Here is a 19,389-nt window from a genome sequence, read left to right as displayed (position 1 = left end):
GGGGGGGGGGGGGGGTTGGGTGAGGGGAATTTGGTTGGAAATACTCATGGAACAAAATGTGTGGTGATTTTGAAGTGGCTGTTGAACAGTCTGAAACCAAAATTTTGACCACATCATGACATCTACCAATGCAAATTTGATACACCTAAGCAGCGCTGTGGCAATGCTGAAACATTTTGAACTGGAGCGTGAGTTCAATAGTTTCTCAGAGACTTATCATTGGTGGACATTGGAAACAATCACAAATTTCTAATTGCTGTTAGGGAATGCTATAATTCTACTGCCATTTTCCCTTGTTCATTATTGCTGAATTTCACCATGTTTTCAAGTTATGATAAATACTTCTGTAACAAAGCAACCAGTATGACAGCACATGTTACTTATTTTCCCAAAAGCTATGGATTTTTTTTTTTTTTTTTCATTCTGCAGCAATCAATCATCACATGCTCATAAAAAAGAATTCATAGTATTTAAGAAACTATTACCTGCAATATCCAATGATGTAATCGTGCCTTTCTTTTGTTTATTTATCAATATTAAATCTTATTTCTATTGCTTTCAACCCACCTCCCCCCCATCCCCCAAAAAAAAAAAAAAAATCCTTCAAAATTTCAGCAGTTTACACTTTGCAATATTTTCCAAAATTTCTGCTTTGATTTCATCTCAAACTTGAGAATGAAATGAATAATTTGCATGTTTGTGGACAAAAATGTTACCAATGTTTCCCTTCAACGAGCCTGCTTAACAAACTTTATCATGATGTTGGCTAAGGCAGATCCTTCCAACTAATCTATCTCGGCACTATGGAATTATGGAGTAAGGAGGACCAGATCATAGGAGTCAATATTAGGAACAGATGACACGATTTCCTCTTCCATGAAGGCACAGTAAAAATCAGAAAGAAGATCACTGCACTGTCGAAGGGTCTTTGATATACTTTGAATGCACAATATGAGGATGTATCCCCTCCAATTCTTTATGGGGGTAGTAACAATCCATCATTTTATTCTTATGCCTTGTTTAGCTGGTTTCTCTAGTAGACTGGGCGAGCAAGGAGTTTAACCTCATCCATTTGATTCATTTTCAAGAGTTCGTTAATTTTTCATGACCTGCAACCAATAAAAAATATGTATGGAACCCCTTAGCTGTGTCAGAAAATTTAAATAGGTGAGACACATACCTCTATGCAAGGACTAGGAATTCATCTATTCTCTATAATCTAAGATCTCTTTCACTTGACACATTTCTCTATGGACCCTTCTGACCATGCTTTCTTCATAAACTCATATTCTCTTTTAATTTTCTTTAGTGGGTTTTCTCATCAGGTTGAAAAAATTAAGCACATGCCCTAGATTCTGTAGTTGTATCTTCTTCCAACCTTCTCTTTCAAATAAATCAGCACCAGTCAATACAATATTTTACATTCTTCTTTTGTTTTTTCATTTTAATGACCATAAAGAAAGAGCATCCAATGAAACTGCTGATATACCTGGACTGGAAGCCCATTTTCTCTGTTCTCCACCTAATGCAACACAAAAGAATGATATTTCATTAGAGGAGCGATAACAGAGATAAAGATCCAAAATCTCTGACATTCCCGAGCTCACTTTTTCTGCTCCATCGTTTATAAAGTCTCTCCTCAACTCATTGTTTCGCCTCTAGTAGAAAAGGGGAGAGTAATGTCTTTCACTTCCCAATCCATTGATCTTTCCCTTGGTTTCCTCTCGTGAGAGCCGGCATTTGTTATCTGAGCCAAAGGTCTGAAGCTCCAACAAATTTTTATCTCTCGTCCAATATGTAGGGGAAGTCTTTGGTTAGAGAAGTCCATTCTAAGTGGGCAAATCTGAAAAAAGATCTCAGTTGCAACTTTGATCCCTGGATTAGAAAAGGGGGATAACTATTTTAGTATCTCTGGGTTCACTGACCTGGACACCGATTCAATATTGTCAAGCTGACACTGGGATAAGTGCATGCAAGAAGATGGAATGAAGCCACTATCAGATTTCTTTTTTCCTTTTTACTGTATAGGCTTTAAAGCTGCAGCCATCCTCATCCCTTAGCCCCTTCAACTGCAAAGAGCTTAACCTCAGCCCTGCCAGTGGTAGTGGCGGGTGCCTCTTCTCTTTATCGAGCGGAGAGTCAATACCAGCTTGTAACTGGAAGATGCTTATGAGTGCAATCCAGGCAGTAACCATGCTCAAATGACTTGGGATCTTCAAATCTTCCAGAACCTCAGGAGTTGTGGCATTGTTTCACAATCTTAAAAGAACTGCTAAAAGTATTCCAATCAAAAGACTTCTTGAGGTTTCAGACTAGCAACTTCTTTGCCTTCACCATCTCAAATTTAAAATTAGCAAGGTTAGTTGAAAATTTGTGCTCCGAGGAAGTTGGTGAATGTCCACTTAAAGTTTCATTGAATCCTCTGGATGTATCGATTTATTTATTTATATTGTTTTTTTGTCCAAATAATTGATCTGCTCCTTTATGGAAGTACCAAGTAGGTTTGTTCTGGAAAGCTTTTGTCACAAACTTTTGTGGACGTTGGAATTATGAGATCCGCCAGAAGATTGTTTCTTCAGCAGAAGGGGAACATCATAGAGTGTGACAACCCCACTGGTGGGACATCTAAGACTCTTAACTCTTTCCCAAGCTCAGAATAATCAATTTTGACAGAGTTTTACTTTTCGCAACTCAGCTATTGCGTCTGTTTCAAGATGTGCAAGGGCTATTTCAGAGATTGATTTTGGGAATTCTGTTGTGTAAGAAACTTTTGTTCAGTACCCCCTACTCCACTGTGATTGGAAACGTAAGCGCTAGCTTGTATAGCGTCATCTTTTCTTTTCATACTTCCTTTAGGAGGCTAGAAAGTATTCTGAGAGCAGCTAACCCTACTTTTCATGTCCCCACTCATTGATTAGCCGATATGAGAGTTGGAGTTAAGCAACAACAGCTGTAGAATCACACAATGGACCAAAAAGAAATCAAGATCAAACAGAAGAGTTGGCAACCGTAACACTAGTTGCTCTTTCTAGTCTCAATAATTAAGCAGCATCACCGGATTTCACCACCAAGGTATGTAAGATGTAACTGTAGCACCTCAAATGGATTTGATACTTTCTAGATCTTCATATTGAGGGGCCTCTTCGCCCAACAAAGTAGTGTAATTGTAAAACCAACTGCATCCATTTCGTTGATTATTCTCATGGATTATGTGACATATAGGTTTTTGAATGTAAATTCATTTTAAAGGAAACTGTGTCATGTTCCACAGGGGGGTAAGTTTGTGTCTTTTCATGCATTAAATGATAACAAGTTAACTTTGAGAACTTGATAACATGTTTCAATAACTTGGGATAATGGAGTTCTGCCCAAAAGTTTTTAAAAGAGTACAGTGCTCAGGATTCCCATTTTTGGTCTGCAATGTGTTACTTTTAGGCTTAGGAAGGATGAAAAGTTCCATCCTTATGGGTATATGACAACCCAAAAAATAAAATAAAAATTAGTAACACTTGATCTGAATCAGACATGCTAAGGAGTTGGGAAACAGAAGGGTATCATTGGATGAACCAGGAGATTTGAAAGAAGTACAAGCATCTTTTTTGCATTCATTCTAACCACCCAAAGTTGTTTGCTTGGGGAGCACTGACAAGTAAAAGCCAACTACCCACTGATTAGTAAGCTCTGCAGCACTCCCATGGATGAGATTAACCTGATTGACCTTCTTCAGTTAATCTGAAATCATTTTAGGCTTTTAGCTATGAACAGGATTCGAGAGAATAATGATCTTCAAGGATTGACATTAAACTAGCTGAACTAGGTTATGAACCAGGAAGCAAGGGAAGATAAACATCAAAGAGAAGTGCAATCAAGACATGTTGACCTATCATTATAAATAAATTGGCTTCAGAGCTGATTCATGTAAATCCCAGTTTTAACTGGTTTAATATCTACACCTTCCAAGCTTGACCTGAAATATTCTTGATCTCTACCAGATCCAAGTTCAGACTCAATCTAAATCAAACTAAGGGAAGGATGATGAAATCGATGGATTTTGAAATTGGAGAGTCAAACATATTAAACGAAAGACTATATAAAGGAAAAGGTTATCATTTGCAACAATGAAATCCAGTTGGTGACGAGGAGGCACCCCATTTATCAGAAATTGTGTTTTGCACCCAAATCATTCCCCTAACAGATGGTATTGCAGTAACTGCTCGGTATAAACCCTGATTGGGTTGCTGCAATTTTTACACCTTAATAAATATAGAAAATGTTTACATCAAAGACTTTGCAAGGGAATGAAGAATAACAGAATTAGTAGTATACTTACAGTAATAGAGTACATAAATTCAATTGGAATGAAGCATTATAGAAATTGTAACATACTTACAAAAATTATTAGTACATAAATTCAATTGGATCAACTTTGAATTTGCTACACTCAGGAACCCCTTGGAATCATAGAAGTTTACTTGCCCTTCTTCGCTAAACCTAACCAAAGGAAGATGATTGTGATCATTAGTTGTAATAGTAGTTTATGCTTGTGTAAAATGTTGGACTCTATCATCTGCTTATTTTGAAGGAAGATAATTGAAAGATAATTGTAATCATTAGTTGCATTAGTAGTTTATTTTTGCAACTTGTTTTTATTAGTACAGGGGCTGGTTGAGAGGATCATATGTGTGAATATGAAGATTACTGCTGAGCCAATGCCTTGCTATATAGTACTAAGGGAGTACCTTGGTCTTTGGTCTACTCCAAACACATGAGCTTACTCTAATTAGCTAAGCTGCTTAACAGACAACATATATATATATATATATATCAGAAAATATTATCACCCAATGAAGGCGCGCCAAGGGCTTCTTCCACCCTTCAGTGTCATGAAAATCAATGTTTCTGGAGAAATACCCATCATCATATACATTCTTAGTTTTCTTCAAGCATACACTATCCTAGGAAAGTCAATCTTCCATTGAAGCATTATATCCAAAAGTAGTTATATGCTTTGAACATGTTATCTCAGAAAGTTGCAGGAATTATGGCCTTCCAGGCATCATACTCCTATTTTTAGCGTTCCGTTGTGCTTGTTGGCTTCATTTCAGATGTCTTCAGATGTAGATTTTCTGATACATTTCATGCAAAATTGCTCAAACTCACCATAATCCAAAGTACCAGGCTTTTGATCCTTTGTCAAGCAAGGGAAGTCAACTATGCTTCGGGTGTAAATTACCAGGACCAAACTCTGTATGTCTAACCATTAAGATTGACTACAGCTGCCATAAGCTGATACCAGAAGTCCTGTACATCAGCAGATACACGGCCGATCAAGACAATTGCCAAATGAAGGTCTTTTTCAGATCAAGGAGAGCACAAGAATATTACTATAAACGATTACTCAAGACAAGTTGTACTAATCATCCAGTCTCTTGGCTTGGGCCTCGATAGTAGCAAATGATCAATCCACCCGTTGCCCTTTGTGCCTGGTCTTTAGGTGTAGAGGTGTCAAACAGCCGATTCAATCCAATTTTGGTCAGGATTGAATCAGTTTCAATCCAGTACTTGGCTAAACTAGATTCGAACCAGTAAGGTACAGTACGGTTTTAGTCAGTTTCGATCCAGTTTAATTTTCTTTAACGCGGTTCATTCAAACTGATATTGACTTTGGTCCGGTTTGGTTTGGTTCCTTCTACATTTTAGCATTTGTTGTGTGACATTGGATGTTTTCAATTGAATGATTGGTTGACTCATTTTGTAACTGGGGTTCACTTGATTTTGTATTGCTTGTGGGAAAATAGTTCTATTGCTTGGTAGTTGGTACTATCATATTTATCAATTCTTTGAGGGCAAAAAAGGTTTAACAAGGAGGTAAGAGATCCTCTGAAAATGAGGATTCCCATAATCTAGGGTTGGGAAAAGACAAATCCCATTTTTGCAATACTATGAGCGTGCACGTTCCTAGATCTGTTCATATTTGAGAATACAGAGAAATCAAAATTCATAAAAAATAAAAAAAAATATGATTAAATTTAAAAATAGAAATAAAAATGAATAACTAGAAACTGTTTATTTTAAAATAAAAGTTTCGACTGACATGTCATTTTAGGGTCTTTTCTAATTCCAAAATAATCTTTTTTTTTTTTCTTCTAATCATCAATTTTTTTTTGGGGATAAGGTGTTCTAAACAAGCACCTTAGAGGATTGCACCAATGAGGTGCGGCAAAACGATTTAATACATAGAAGGGCACCAAGGTCATTTTATATCAGAAAGAATGTGTGTGTGTGAATGTACCTCCTTGGGTGGCTGCTCAAAAAATCTTTTCTCATTTTTTGAAGAAATTCTCTAGCTTGATCTTAGCTTAGCGATTGGAGATTTTTTTTTTTTCAATTTCTCCCCCTATCATGTGTATTTTATTTGTGATAGCAGTAACAAGAAGTTGGGAAGCCACTCGTCACCTGCAAAGATATGACAAAAGAGAAAAAGAAATGTAATCAACCTAATGGTTGGTTGGTGTGGGTGTGGGTGTGGGGTTGGTGGGGGGGGGGGGGGGAGAGGTGTGGTCGCCCCTTTTGTAGTCACCACATCCGTCTCAGCACTACAGGTTCTCTCTCTCTCTCTCTCTCTCTCTCTCTCTCCCTGCCTACAGTTACCATGTCAAAGACACCTTGCCCTTCTACCGACAACCGTTGTATAAAAAATTCAATACCTACAACCCTTGTATAAAAAAACTCAATTCTAATGGTTTTTATTTAAAAATGGGATTTTCTGGTTGATATTGATTTTCTGTAAAATGATTTGTCAGGATAATAATATCATTTCATATTTATATATATATATATATATATATTTAAAATCTATGCAAGACAATGATAGCTTTATATAATGACAATAATGAGAAGTTCCTTTCAAAAATTTTTTTTTTTTCAAATCTTTTAATACTCTTAACTTAAAGAATTTATAAGGAAACAATAAAAGACAATTAAATGAAGATGTCAAGTTTTAAATACACTTAACACTTAGATATGTCATTTAAACACTCTCTTTTAATAATAGAAATGGTTTGGGACTTTGGGTCATTTAAAGATGAGGAGTGGCGTAAAGAAAAATTTTCCTTTCTCATGAACAATCATAAAATTGGATTCCAAAGGTGAAGACATAGGAACATCATTACATAAATCAGTAACAATACATCAATACACCCTCTACCATTTTGTTAATAATTTTAGAATGGAAACCTCAATGGATTGTTATTATTTTTCCTCGACCATGTGACTCCATGCCTTATAAATGATATCATTTTCTACATTCCCCATATTAATAGCATATGAAACCCTCTCTTAATATAAATTATAAGTGGAGAGAGAAAAAAAAATTATTTACATTTGATCAATTTTTTTATGGAGAAGAGAAAGAAAACTACCCGATCGCTTGGCTATTTCACCAATGCGTGAGTCAATAAGAATATGTATACAAACATCTGACCAAGGGCTGGCTGATGCCCCATGTTTGGGCATAGGAGGACGCAACAGAGTGGTATTTTTTTCTTCAATTTTTATTTATTTATTTTTTTTAAAGAAAATAATTTGTTTTTACGTTAAATAGATAGTAGACAAGTGGAGCTCGTGGACTTGTGTGGCCCACGCACCTACCGTTGAGAAAAACCACCATCTTTGGATGGACAACATCTTCTAGGTTGAGAAATCCCTAATTTTTTTTTTTTTTTTTTTACTTGCTTTAACTTTAACTTTTCTTTGATAATGTCACCTTTGGGTGAACATTAGCAACCTTGCTACCAACCATTATTCTCTGTCTTTTCAAACAAAGAAGACATTTGATTTGTATTTTATTACAATAATGTTGAATTTTACCACTTTGGTGGATTCCACCCAATCTTACTGTTATAGTCTACAAATTCATTCCGGCAGCTAAAAGTGGGATTGTTTAACCATGAATAATAAAAAAAATATTCATAAACAAAAGCATGAACTACATTACCAAGAATAAACAAGTTCATATTCTGATATGCAAGTAATGTATGAGTTGATTTTCTTTAATTTCTTCCAATTAATAGGAAAATTATAAAGAATCATTAAACACTCATACTTGTAACTTATACAAAATGGATCATAAAAGTTGATCAAAACTAGGCTCATAATATATCAAAACGAAGAGCACGAAAAACTAGACTCAACGCAAAAAGTCAGGGTGAAAAATTCTTCACCGTTTGCCCGTACGAGCCATTTGAAGTTACAATTTTTTTTTCTTAAAGGAATCAAAATCAATCCAAACCAACCGGTTCGGGCATATTAGTTACGGGTCAAATTCGGGTCAATTGGTCAACGACCCGGTCAACCTTTGACCGAGTCAAATAGGTTGGGTCATGAGTTGACCCACTGCTTCCCGGGTCCACTCGGTAGGGTTTCCGAGTTGACCCGGCGATGACTCGCCGCCGCCTTTTTTTTTTTTTTTTGAAGAAAAAAAAAACAAATTTTTTTTTTCTCTCCTCTGGCAGCCATTTTTCGGTGGCACTTGCCGACGCGTCCGGAGGTTTCCGGTGACTTGCGGTATATCGCCGCGACCATCTTCTCGTGCTCTACAACTTTTGTGAAGAAAGTTTTTTCATACGGGATCTTTAAGTAAGAGTAAAATAATGATTTTCATAAATTGAAACCCAAATCTTTTTCTTTTTTTCTTAAATAATTTCTTGATTCTAACACCATAGTGTAGACTCTGATACCAATTGTTAGTGATTCTAAATCCTAGAATCATTTGAATGACCTATAGTGTATATAATACAAGAATGAATAAAGGAAAGAAATCGATCACATAACCGTTGAGCGTGAATAAAGTCCCTAAATCAAGGTTGATGCTTGTACCATGAACTATGATGAAGAACCACGCAATATGGGTCATTCTACTGAGATCTTCTGCAGCCTCTTACTATGAGATCTTTTCTCTATCTCTACACTAGCTCTGTGAGAAAGCAGTGCTCCCAAAATATTATTATGAAAAGTAATAGCTGCAGGGACCGTCAGTATTCTATATATAATATAATTCCTAAACCCTATTCCATTCCCACAATAGAATAGGGCTAGAAGTTTCCTAATTAGAGTGGTCCTTATTCTCTTGGACCCAATGGGTCAATCAATATCAGATAAGCCCACATAAGAGTCATAACATTCCGAAGTACAATCCAAATCGAAAAAAAAAAAATAATAAAGGAAGGAAGAGGTGAGAGGCTGCTCTGTACATTGACAAGATTAGGACTGAATTTCTCTCTGCAATGCGGCGGGTACTTTTGTACCCGGTGGTATATTGCAGAGAGGAGGAGGGGTTTGTTGAGGCGTTTCTGGGTGTAACATTCACATGGGAGGTGACACGAGACACACAAGCAAAGGGGCGTTAGTCCACGTTTATCGACTGTCCCAGCTTTTGATTAGAGAGATAGAGACAGGGGGGACCCAATTAATGCCAAGATATCCTTTTGCTTTTCTCCCTCAAAAACGTAGAAGAGGAGAGGGGGACTCAATTAATGTCAGGATTTACTTATGCTTTTCTCCCTCAAAAAGTAGAGGAGGAGAGAGGGACCCAATTAATGTCAGGATTTCCTTTTGCTTTTCTCCCTAAAAAAGTGGGGAGGAGACCGTGGCAATCATTTCAGAAACGCCTCCCTTCAAATGTTAGACGCCTAATCCTAATACTATTACATGATGCAGGGGTACTGTGGATCCACCCCTGCAACCCACTTTACTGCGCACATTTATTGTGTCAAAGGGTTGCAAAATTGTTCCTTGTTTTCCATTTATTTATTAGAAAAATGGTTTCTATGTGTAACCCATGTGCCATGAGACACATGAGAGTGAGAAGATCGGTTTAGGAAATAAAAAACATTTCGTATGTAGATGTTGTTCCATGCGTTTTTATTGACCTTCATATACACGTAGGAATCGCCCACATGAAACACTTATTTTTATTTATTTTTTTATATTTGGAAAGAGGCTCTAGCCAAAAGAATATACTGCATCTCTTAACATGTAATATTATATTAAAAATTTTAAAGTAAAATAATAATTAAAAGAAGGCAAAGGAACCCAGTTCACATGCTCAAACACAACCGGGCATGAAAATACCTAGCTTGCGAGGGTAGTTGTGTCTTTTCATACCCAGCTTTGCCTGGCATGGAAAGGACAATTTTATTTTCTCCATTAAAAAAATTAAATTTGTGAAGGTGTATATATAGTACTCTACTAGCTCAAAAAACCTTATCCTTTTATATTTATATAATTCTCAGGAAATATGCTTCAAGAAGCAAATAGAAACTTGAAAAGGAAGGTAATGACACTAATCTAACATTTGAGTTCAAATTTCAAGTAAAAAAATGTTAAGGCTGTGTTTGGCTACAAGGAGAATTAAAGGGAAAGGAAGTGAAATTTTCATACTCAAAAGAAAAAAAAAAAATTGTATGTAATCATTACCCCGTGTGATTATAACATTAACTTCAAATCATTCCATATTTTGTTATAAAATCTCACTTCACTTTGCATCCAAAACCGTTGCTATAATATGTAAAATAAAAATTACATGTAAAATGTATCATTACTAAAAATAGTTAAGAAAATTAAGTAGTTTATATTATCACATTGGATCACTGAAGGTAATTATTACAAGCATTTCTTTTTCAAGTACAAAAATTTTATTTTCCTTCCCTTAAATTTCCCCTTGCAATCAAACGAAGCGTAAAGTCTTTTTTTTCCCTCTCTTTTTAAATGTATGCTACATGTAAAATTTGTCATTTCTTAATGATAAAAAAAAAAAAATAGTTTATACAATGACATAGGATCACATAAATTGAAGATTGGAAATGTTCAATGGGAAGTCTCCTAGCTGGATTCAAGATATTGCGAAGATGATTTTGGAGCAAAATCATACAACAAAAAAATCCTGAAGAAATTCTTGAAGGGATTCCGCATTGGTATGTGTGAACCGCAGAGAATTTTCCAATTACAAGAAAGTCTCAAGGCATTCTGAAGCAACATAACACACACATATTAGTGGCTCTATCTCATGGAGACCTCCAAATACATCTCCGTTGGCTGATTCTTTTGATGGAGCATCAGAAATTAACATCTCAGCCAAGGAAATTGGCAACCAGCAGCTCCAGTCAAATCTCAACAAATCAATCTTTAAAATAGTTGAGCTTATTGAAGGTATTAACCAACCTATCTTTAATGGATTATAATACGCCAGAAATCCTGTCAGAAGAGAATGGTACTTCTTTACCATATAAAAGTCCAGCAACACCTTCAGGATACAGTTCATGTTTTCCAACGGAAAAGTTTCCAACTCAGTGCAGTTCTACTGCAATTTGTCCAAACATGTAATGATCTGTCGAGTGGGAAAGCTGACCTTGAAAATTTTGCTAGAGAATTAACTTCAGCTTTGGACTAGATTGTAAACCACTATTTTTCCATTCGAGATGTTTCGAGCATGAGGGATATGATCGAGAAGAATTTTGACTGGGATGATTCAGGATGATTCACGATGTGAATGTGAAATTGGAACAGGGATAAACATTCCACTTCCAGACGGAGAGAAAGTACATATATCCAAAGAACAGTTATCTTTTTCCTCAACTCCAAATGCACAGAGTAATTTATCCCACGTGAAAAATGTTTTAGAGTTAATCCTTTCGTATGGCTTACTATGCTTGGTTATCCTTTAGGTTTTCTTCATAGGATGGGTCACACCGAATCATGGAATCAAGTATCGGTATCGGATTGGCTGGATTGGTTGGATCGAATTGATGTCGGCTGAGATCGATCCTTAGACGGGTATCGGTATCTTCTTGGTTATCGGATGTTGATCTGGATCGGCCGATCCGACACGATTAGAGTGAAGCTCCCACTCTTACCCTCACGTGTTTCTAGAGACATTTTCGTAATATCACAAGCTTGTACGGATCTACCGATTTCTGAGCCTTTTGGCTTCTAACAGAAAAAAGAAAAATAAATTACGTATTGGCAATTTCTCAAGAAGTGTCGATATTCGGTTCGCTTCGGTGTACCGAATGGTCAATACTGATACCAAATCGAATAAAAAAAGATTCTGTTTTTCCATACCAAAATTCCTTCGGTACAATTTTAAACGATCGGTTTCAGCGTCTGTTTTCAGTATCGGTATCAAATTGACACCCTTATCCCTATCTATAAAAAAAAAAAAACGCTTAAGCGCTGTCCTTTTAGCCTTAGAAGAGACAAAGTTACATAATCATTCTCCAGTGCCTTACGGCGGCGCTACAGCTTTTGTGGGGAAGAAGAGGGAACACAGTGATGATTGGCGAGACCCCCTTACCACTTATCGGCCGAAAAGCATGTTTTCATGTTTTTAGTTTCAAATTTCTACCACAACTATAGTGTATACAGCTAGAGTCCGGATTCTTTCCAAACTGGACGGTCCCCACATGGGATCAGATTCAAGGATTTTTGAAACCCTGCCCTGAGTCAGATTAGCTCTACCGGGAAGGGAGCCATACCATCCTGAAATTTTCTGATGAGATAAACCACCTGATTCCTTCCTGGTTCAACGGAATGCTTGGTAAAAAAGTTAACGTTAGGGTCAGAGTTCATGCTCTGCAAAAAGTACAGCGATGGCAATGGGGGACCTAACTGCCTACACCTAGCCTAACCCTGAAAGGGACGGGAGCAAAGCTGGGGGTTTTCAGGAGTGAGGAGTTCATGAGGGGAAGAAATCAATTATTAATGGATGGGACGAACTAGTATTTAGCCTCAGACATAAGCTGTAAAGTGTAAATAACCTTGTACAACCATGTAAATTGTGATACCCTCGTCTTAAATTCTTCCATGTCATAAGCTAAGAGTGGAATTAAGGAATCTTATAAAAGGCCTTAACTTTCATTTAAGAAAATCCATCTCCACTATTACGAACTCCAGATGTTGGGTGAACAAATCAATAAGGCTTAGGCTCCCTTTGGTATGATTTAGAGAATTATTTTAGAGGGGTGATTTCAATTTAGTAAGGTATTTAATACGAGTATTACACCTCTATGACATTGACATTGAAACAATGTGTTATTCACCTATTTTTGTTTTCATCACAACAATTTCATGCCAAATACTTTAATAAACGTGAGTTTATAGTGAGGGTAAAAATGTCATTTGAGATTTGTAATAAGAATGAAGCGAAAACATGCTTTTCTCTCTCCTAAAATCGACCACCTTCCACAATCTGGCCTCACCCTTAAAATAATAATTATATTAAGTGAAAGGGTTCCTAAAAAGCAACGTGACCCCTATATCAATGTGGGGGCCAAGGAGAGCACTAATAGAACCATCAGTAGAGGTGGGATCTCTGCCTTTCTTGAGTAGGGTTGGTCATTCCATCTCCACTCCATGTTACGTGACATATCAATGCCGACAGATTGATTAATGTAAGTATTTATAACTTTATATGGATCAACGGTTTTCCTACACAACACACTTAAAAAGGCCCTTCTGTAGGACCAAAATATCTGCCATATGGGCACTCAAATGGAGAGCAATTTTTATGGACAAATAGACCTTGAGGTCCTCCACTGACATGTGATATTTCAACCCAGACAAAGTCAGCCATGTAGCTAAATAATTTCTAACATTCTAGGGTTATCAATAGGGTGCACATTGATCCATGGACTACTAAGAGTGTACATGCCAATATGTTGAAGGGTATTTTAATGAATTAAGCTTTGAAATTAGACGTGTAACTAATCCATTCCATGTCCTCTCAATCAAGGGCAATCAGATTAGCCACATCCTTCTCTAACATGCCACACTAAGGTGGGCCATTGAGGAAGCCTTTCTTAGGTGACCATTACAAAGTTATTTTTGCCTTTTGATTCTACCCTCTTAGGTTTTGTTCCTTAATTGGGGGATGCAAACTATATAGGTTGGCCACATCTTATCTCTCAATTGTTAACTTTGGATGGGTCGATAAATCTATTAGTTATAACTTACAATTATACAGGTTTTCCAAAATAATTCGATCTAATTGTCCTGGTATTCGGGAGCAAAGAATGCAGGTTGTGTTCATCATTTTCCTAGTACTTTAATGTCTAATTTGGAGTATAACTTGCAGGCATGAATCAAGAAGCAATTGTTGAAGAGGTATCAATGAAAGTGAAACAAATGCACATGGATATTCCTATCTATAGAGTCGGAATGGATCCCCGGCCGCATAGAATCATTGAATTTATTGTTGAATGTCGGTTCAAATGATGTTCATATTATAGGAATCCATGGTATTGGTGGCATAGGTAAAGCAACAATTGCCAATGCTATCTATAACCTCATTTTTCATAAATTTGAAGGGAGTACGTAGTTTTCTTACAATTATTCGAGAGATTTCAAAACAACATGATGGATTGATTCACCTACAAGAAAACCTTTTTTCCGACATCCTGCATAAACAAAGCTTCAAGATACCAAGGGTTAGATAAAGGAATCGGTATGATCAAACAAAGACTCAGTTGTGAAATGGTTCTTATTGATCTAGATTGTTGGGCTTCCATTCTATTATTTAACTATAAATTTTTACTTGCTTCATTGGATTTTGGTTATACAGGACACCATTAGGCAGCAGAAGCAAAGGGAATCATAACAGGCTCGCCTCAGGGAGCAGGGATGTAACAAAGTAGAGGTTTGGATCCATACTTGTAATCAGTAACCACTGGTTACTTTATCTCCGTAACTGAAAAAGGGCAAACACAAAGGGGTAATGTGGTTAGACCGTCAGAAACGCCTCCCTCAAAAGTAAGAGATCAGCAATGCCTCCCTCAAAAGTAAGAGGTCAGAAACGCTACCTGCACAAGAGGACACGTGACCTATCTTGTGTTTCTCTTATCCCGTCCAAACACTTTACACGGGTACTGTGGACCCACCCCTTATCCCACTTTACTGCGCCTAATTTGGGTCGTCTCCAATTTCAGTCTCTGCAATTTCGTTTAGGATTGTAACACGTGTCCCCTATGCAATCCAATGGATGGGATTGACATCAAAATTTGAAATCTCAAAAACGAACCAGACCAGCAGCTAGAAGAACAACTCCAGGCCTCTCAAGCTCTGAGAACCCTCTCTCTATCTCTCTCTTGCTTTTACAAATCCCTATTTCCCCTCTTCTCCCACATATCCCTTCAAACTGGTTTCAAGTAAAGTTTGATAAGAAAAGGAAGAAGAAGAAATCCGAAGATGGGACTGAGGAAGAGGAACGAAGAAGGCGCATATTTGTTCTTCGTTTATGAGTTGAAATCGTCTGCAATTCCGATCTCGTACAATTTCGTGAAATACCACTTTCAGGGGGTGACACGTGTATTGATACCAATACAATAGTCCAGATCTGGTACAACTAATCAAACCTTAAATCAGTGAAGAGGCATTTAAATCAGATCTGGACCATTACATTGGTATCAATACACGTATCACCCCTGAAGGTGGTATTTCACGGAATTGTACGAGATCGGAATTGCAGATGATTTTTTTCCATATAAACATATATATATATATATATATATATATATTGACAGTGAACATCCCATTTCATTAACTCCGACAACCAGAAGCATAAGCAACTAATGATCTTTCCAAGGAACCATTAAAATAGAGCAGAAGACATAAGGTGGGAAATAAATCAAAACGACATCGCCTGTTCATGGGTTTTCTTAGAAGTGGGTGTTCCAATGATGTTTCCCCTGTTGCAGAAGCTCTCCTATTCGCTCCACCGCATACTTGGTTGTAGACCCAGTTCCTAGCCCTAAAACCATTCCCGATTCCACAAACTCAACAGCCTTAAATGCAGCGTTTCGCTTCAACTCATCCTGCATCAACAACACTGGTGGTGGAGGTGGAGAGGGAATCGACGGCGAAGCAAGGGTTGAAGAAGAAAATTTTTTAGTCACTCTTTACATAGAAGACTGGACTGGTACCTTTATTTAAATAATTTTACAGTAATGAAATGGGATATTTATTGTTTCTTACAGTTAAGGAATTCAGAATTTTGTTTACAGTGGAGGAATTCAGTTAATGAAATGAGATGTTTATTGTATATTAAGGAATTCCCCTTCTTTAATCTGCCCCATCTTCTTCGTTCCTCTTTCTTCTTTTCTTCCTTCTTCCTTGTTCCTCTTCCTATCAGTCCCTTCTTTGGATTTGTCCTTCCCTTCTTTTTCTTCGCATTCTTCCTCTCCGTTGCATGAGCTTTCTTGGTGCATGTTGAATTTTGCCTCCCCTGTTGATAATTGTTCTGCTAACACATCATGGAGCCTTTCGGAATTTCTCTGGATTTGTTTGAAATTGGTGGGAATTCCACTGGAATCCTGGACTAACAAGAACAAGATACAGAGAGACCTGGGCTTCTAAGGGCAGGAGGAGAACGTAAACCCATCATCGGAGGAGCTCGGATTGACGTTCGTAGTTGTGAAGATGAAGAAGGACTTGCAAATTTTGTTCCGAAATTCCAGACCCTCTTGGTTAATCCCAACAACTAGGTAGTAGTCGCCGAGGCGAGTGAAAAATGAGAAGTCGAATCTCATATTCTCGGCGGCCTCATCAGATTGGTTGAACATTCCAAGGGGAAGAAGAGAGGGAACAAAAGAAGAAGTCTTCCGAGCGGTGAACAGAGGTGTTCATGCTGTGAGAGGTTACAAAGAACGAAGAAGGTTGGTACAAGTAAGCGTCACAGGACAGGAAGGGGAAAAAAAAAGGAAACAGTTTAGGGTATTGGGGATATTGGGCGTGAGTTCAACAAGAGTTGTGGTTTCAAAAGCCAAACCACTTGTAGTTTTTTAAAAAGTGAGCCGGTTTTGAGGTTTTAACTTGTTATGTACAAGTGACCATTGGATCTTGGTGTGGAGGACAAGTGTTGAATCCTAAGTAGAATTGGAGACGAGCCAAATCCCACATTTGCAGTGTCAACGGTTTGCAAATTGTCCTTTATTTTCCATTTATTTATTGGAAAGGTTCAAATAAGGGTGTCAATTCGATATGGTATAAGTATTTCGTATGATATTGATACGGTTACAAGTCATATGTGCCTAGGGGTGTCAATTGGTCGGTTCAGTTTGGTTTCGATCGAGTTGAATAAGAAGGATGGAAAATGCATGGAACAAAGAAGATTCTAGCATTTGTTCTGCCTAGAACATATGTTTTTTGTTCTGACTCCCATTCCTGTTCATCCCTATAAATCCAATCTTCAGTTTTCTCCTTCAAACTCGAGTTTCATCACCTCCTCCTACCAATAATTGAAGAAAGAAACCCTAGAACCGAAAGAGAGAGAGAAGCAGCAATGGCGACTAATGAAGAGCAGCAACAAACCCCAGTAGCAAGGCATCAGGAGGTTGGCCACAAGAGTCTCCTCCAGAGCGATGCCCTCTACCAGGTACCTATATTTACTTATTCAAAGTTCAAATCCCATCTCTGATGATCTCTCCTTTTATTTCATTTATGATCAGATGATCCCCTCCTCGATCCTTACCCTTCTTCACTCATAGAAATTCTGTTCTGGTCCTCTCTACTCGTCTTTTGCAGTACATACTTGAAACCAGCGTGTACCCAAGGGAGCCGGAGGCAATGAAAGAGCTTCGTGAGGTGACTGCAAAGCACCCATGGTGAGTTGAGGAAGTTCAATGAGAATTAAGACTCCGAGAAAGATGTAGAGAACTCGATCGATTCTTTTGTTTGTGATTTACTTCTTCAATTAATTTGGGGATTGATTTGAAACAGGAACCTCATGACCACCTCTGCGGATGAAGGTCAGTTCTTGAACATGCTCCTCAAACTCATCAACGCCAAGAACACCATGGAGATCGGTGTTTACACTGGATACTCCCTCCTCGCCACTGCTATTGCTCTTCCCGATGATGGAAAGGTACTCTTATTGAAAAGAATTTTTCAAAATCGAACATTAAATTTCAAAAGGGAAACTCAAAAAATGAGATTTTTTTCCCCCTTTATCTCAGATTCTTGCCATGGACATCAACCGGGAGAACTTCTAATTGGGTCTCCCAAGTATTCAAAAGGCCGGGGTAGCCCACAAGATGGATTTCAGGGAAGGCCCTGCTGTGCCCGTTCTGGACCAATTGCTCGAGGATGTAAGTGAAAAATCTCTACTCCAATCCCCTCTATTCAATTATCGATTGAAATGATCGATTAAGGTTTTGTGTGTTCTTAATTACAGGGGAAGCATGGATCGTTCGATTTCGTCTTTGTGGACGCAGACAAAGACAACTATCTGAACTACCACAAGAGGCTGATTGATCTGGTCAAGGTGGGAGGTGTGATCGGTTACGACAATACCCTCTGGAACGGATCGGTGGTGGCTCCCCCAGATGCACCTCTCCGTAAGTACGTAAGGTATTACAGAGATTTCGTGATGGAACTCAACAAAGCCCTCGCTGTCGACCCAAGGATCGAGATCTGCCAGCTCCCCGTCGGCGATGGAATCACCCTCTGCCGTCGTATCGGCTGATCCGCCGAGATTTGATTTCTTTCTTAAATTTCTTTTTCTGAAAAAATTTCTTGTCGCTGTTCCATGGAAATGGTAAGAACAAAAGAAAGAGACAAATGGTGGTTGTTGGGGGTAAGGACCGTAAGGTACGAGGTGGGGTTTTAATGGGTTTGAATTGTTAATTACGTGATATATTTGAGTTGATAAAAATATTATCCTTTCCATATACCCAATTGATTCTGTGACTCTCATGAACCTTACAGGCAAATCACAAAAGATCAGAAATTTAATTTTTGTTTATGTTTTTATTCTCCAATTATATGGTGTACTGAATCCTGATTATGGTTTTAAAAACCGATACGGATTGGGCATGTTGGATACCGATATGGCTCTACCGATAATCAGGCAGATATCAGGGCATTGTGGATACCGATACGGATCGGATACATTTTTTAAAACCATGGTTCAGATGCCAAGATCAACTTGGGCTTATTTTTATTTTCTGACTCAGTGTTTGCGTTGGTTGGTAGTTGGTTTGGTGGGAAAATAGGTAGGGGATTTTTCAGGACGGCTGAGAAAGACATAAACAAGATTAGGTAATGCTTGTACATCATTAAGATTCACATGTTTTATGAGGAAGTTCCTTTGCCAACTCATCTATTCTCATGGATTTATCAAAAGTCACCCTTAACACTAGTCAATGACTTTGATCACATGACACTAATGAGTGGAGAAAAATGTCCATTTTCTACACTAGGCAAGAGTTGAGGGTCACTATATATTCCCTATCCTTACTGGATTGGACAAGAGTTGTATTCTTTAGGAAGTGATATCTTTGTTGTACATTCTTGAGGTGAGGTTGCGTAGTTATTACACATGCTGAAGCCTTGTGCATT

The 19,389-nt window shown here is 37.8% G+C and overlaps 1 pseudogene; it reads left to right on the top strand.

Annotated features, from left to right (window-relative positions):
• Window positions 1–17,234: 17,234 nt before the first annotated feature.
• LOC122075584 lies at window positions 17,235–18,809 on the top strand (annotated as a pseudogene).
• The last annotated feature ends 580 nt before the right edge of the window (window positions 18,810–19,389 follow it).

This window comes from Macadamia integrifolia, chromosome 4 (genome assembly GCF_013358625.1).
Source record: "Macadamia integrifolia cultivar HAES 741 chromosome 4, SCU_Mint_v3, whole genome shotgun sequence".
Taxonomy (NCBI): Eukaryota; Viridiplantae; Streptophyta; class Magnoliopsida; order Proteales; family Proteaceae; genus Macadamia; species Macadamia integrifolia.
Note: the sequence above shows the minus strand (reverse complement) of the source record. Positions and strands in the feature narration are given on the sequence as shown.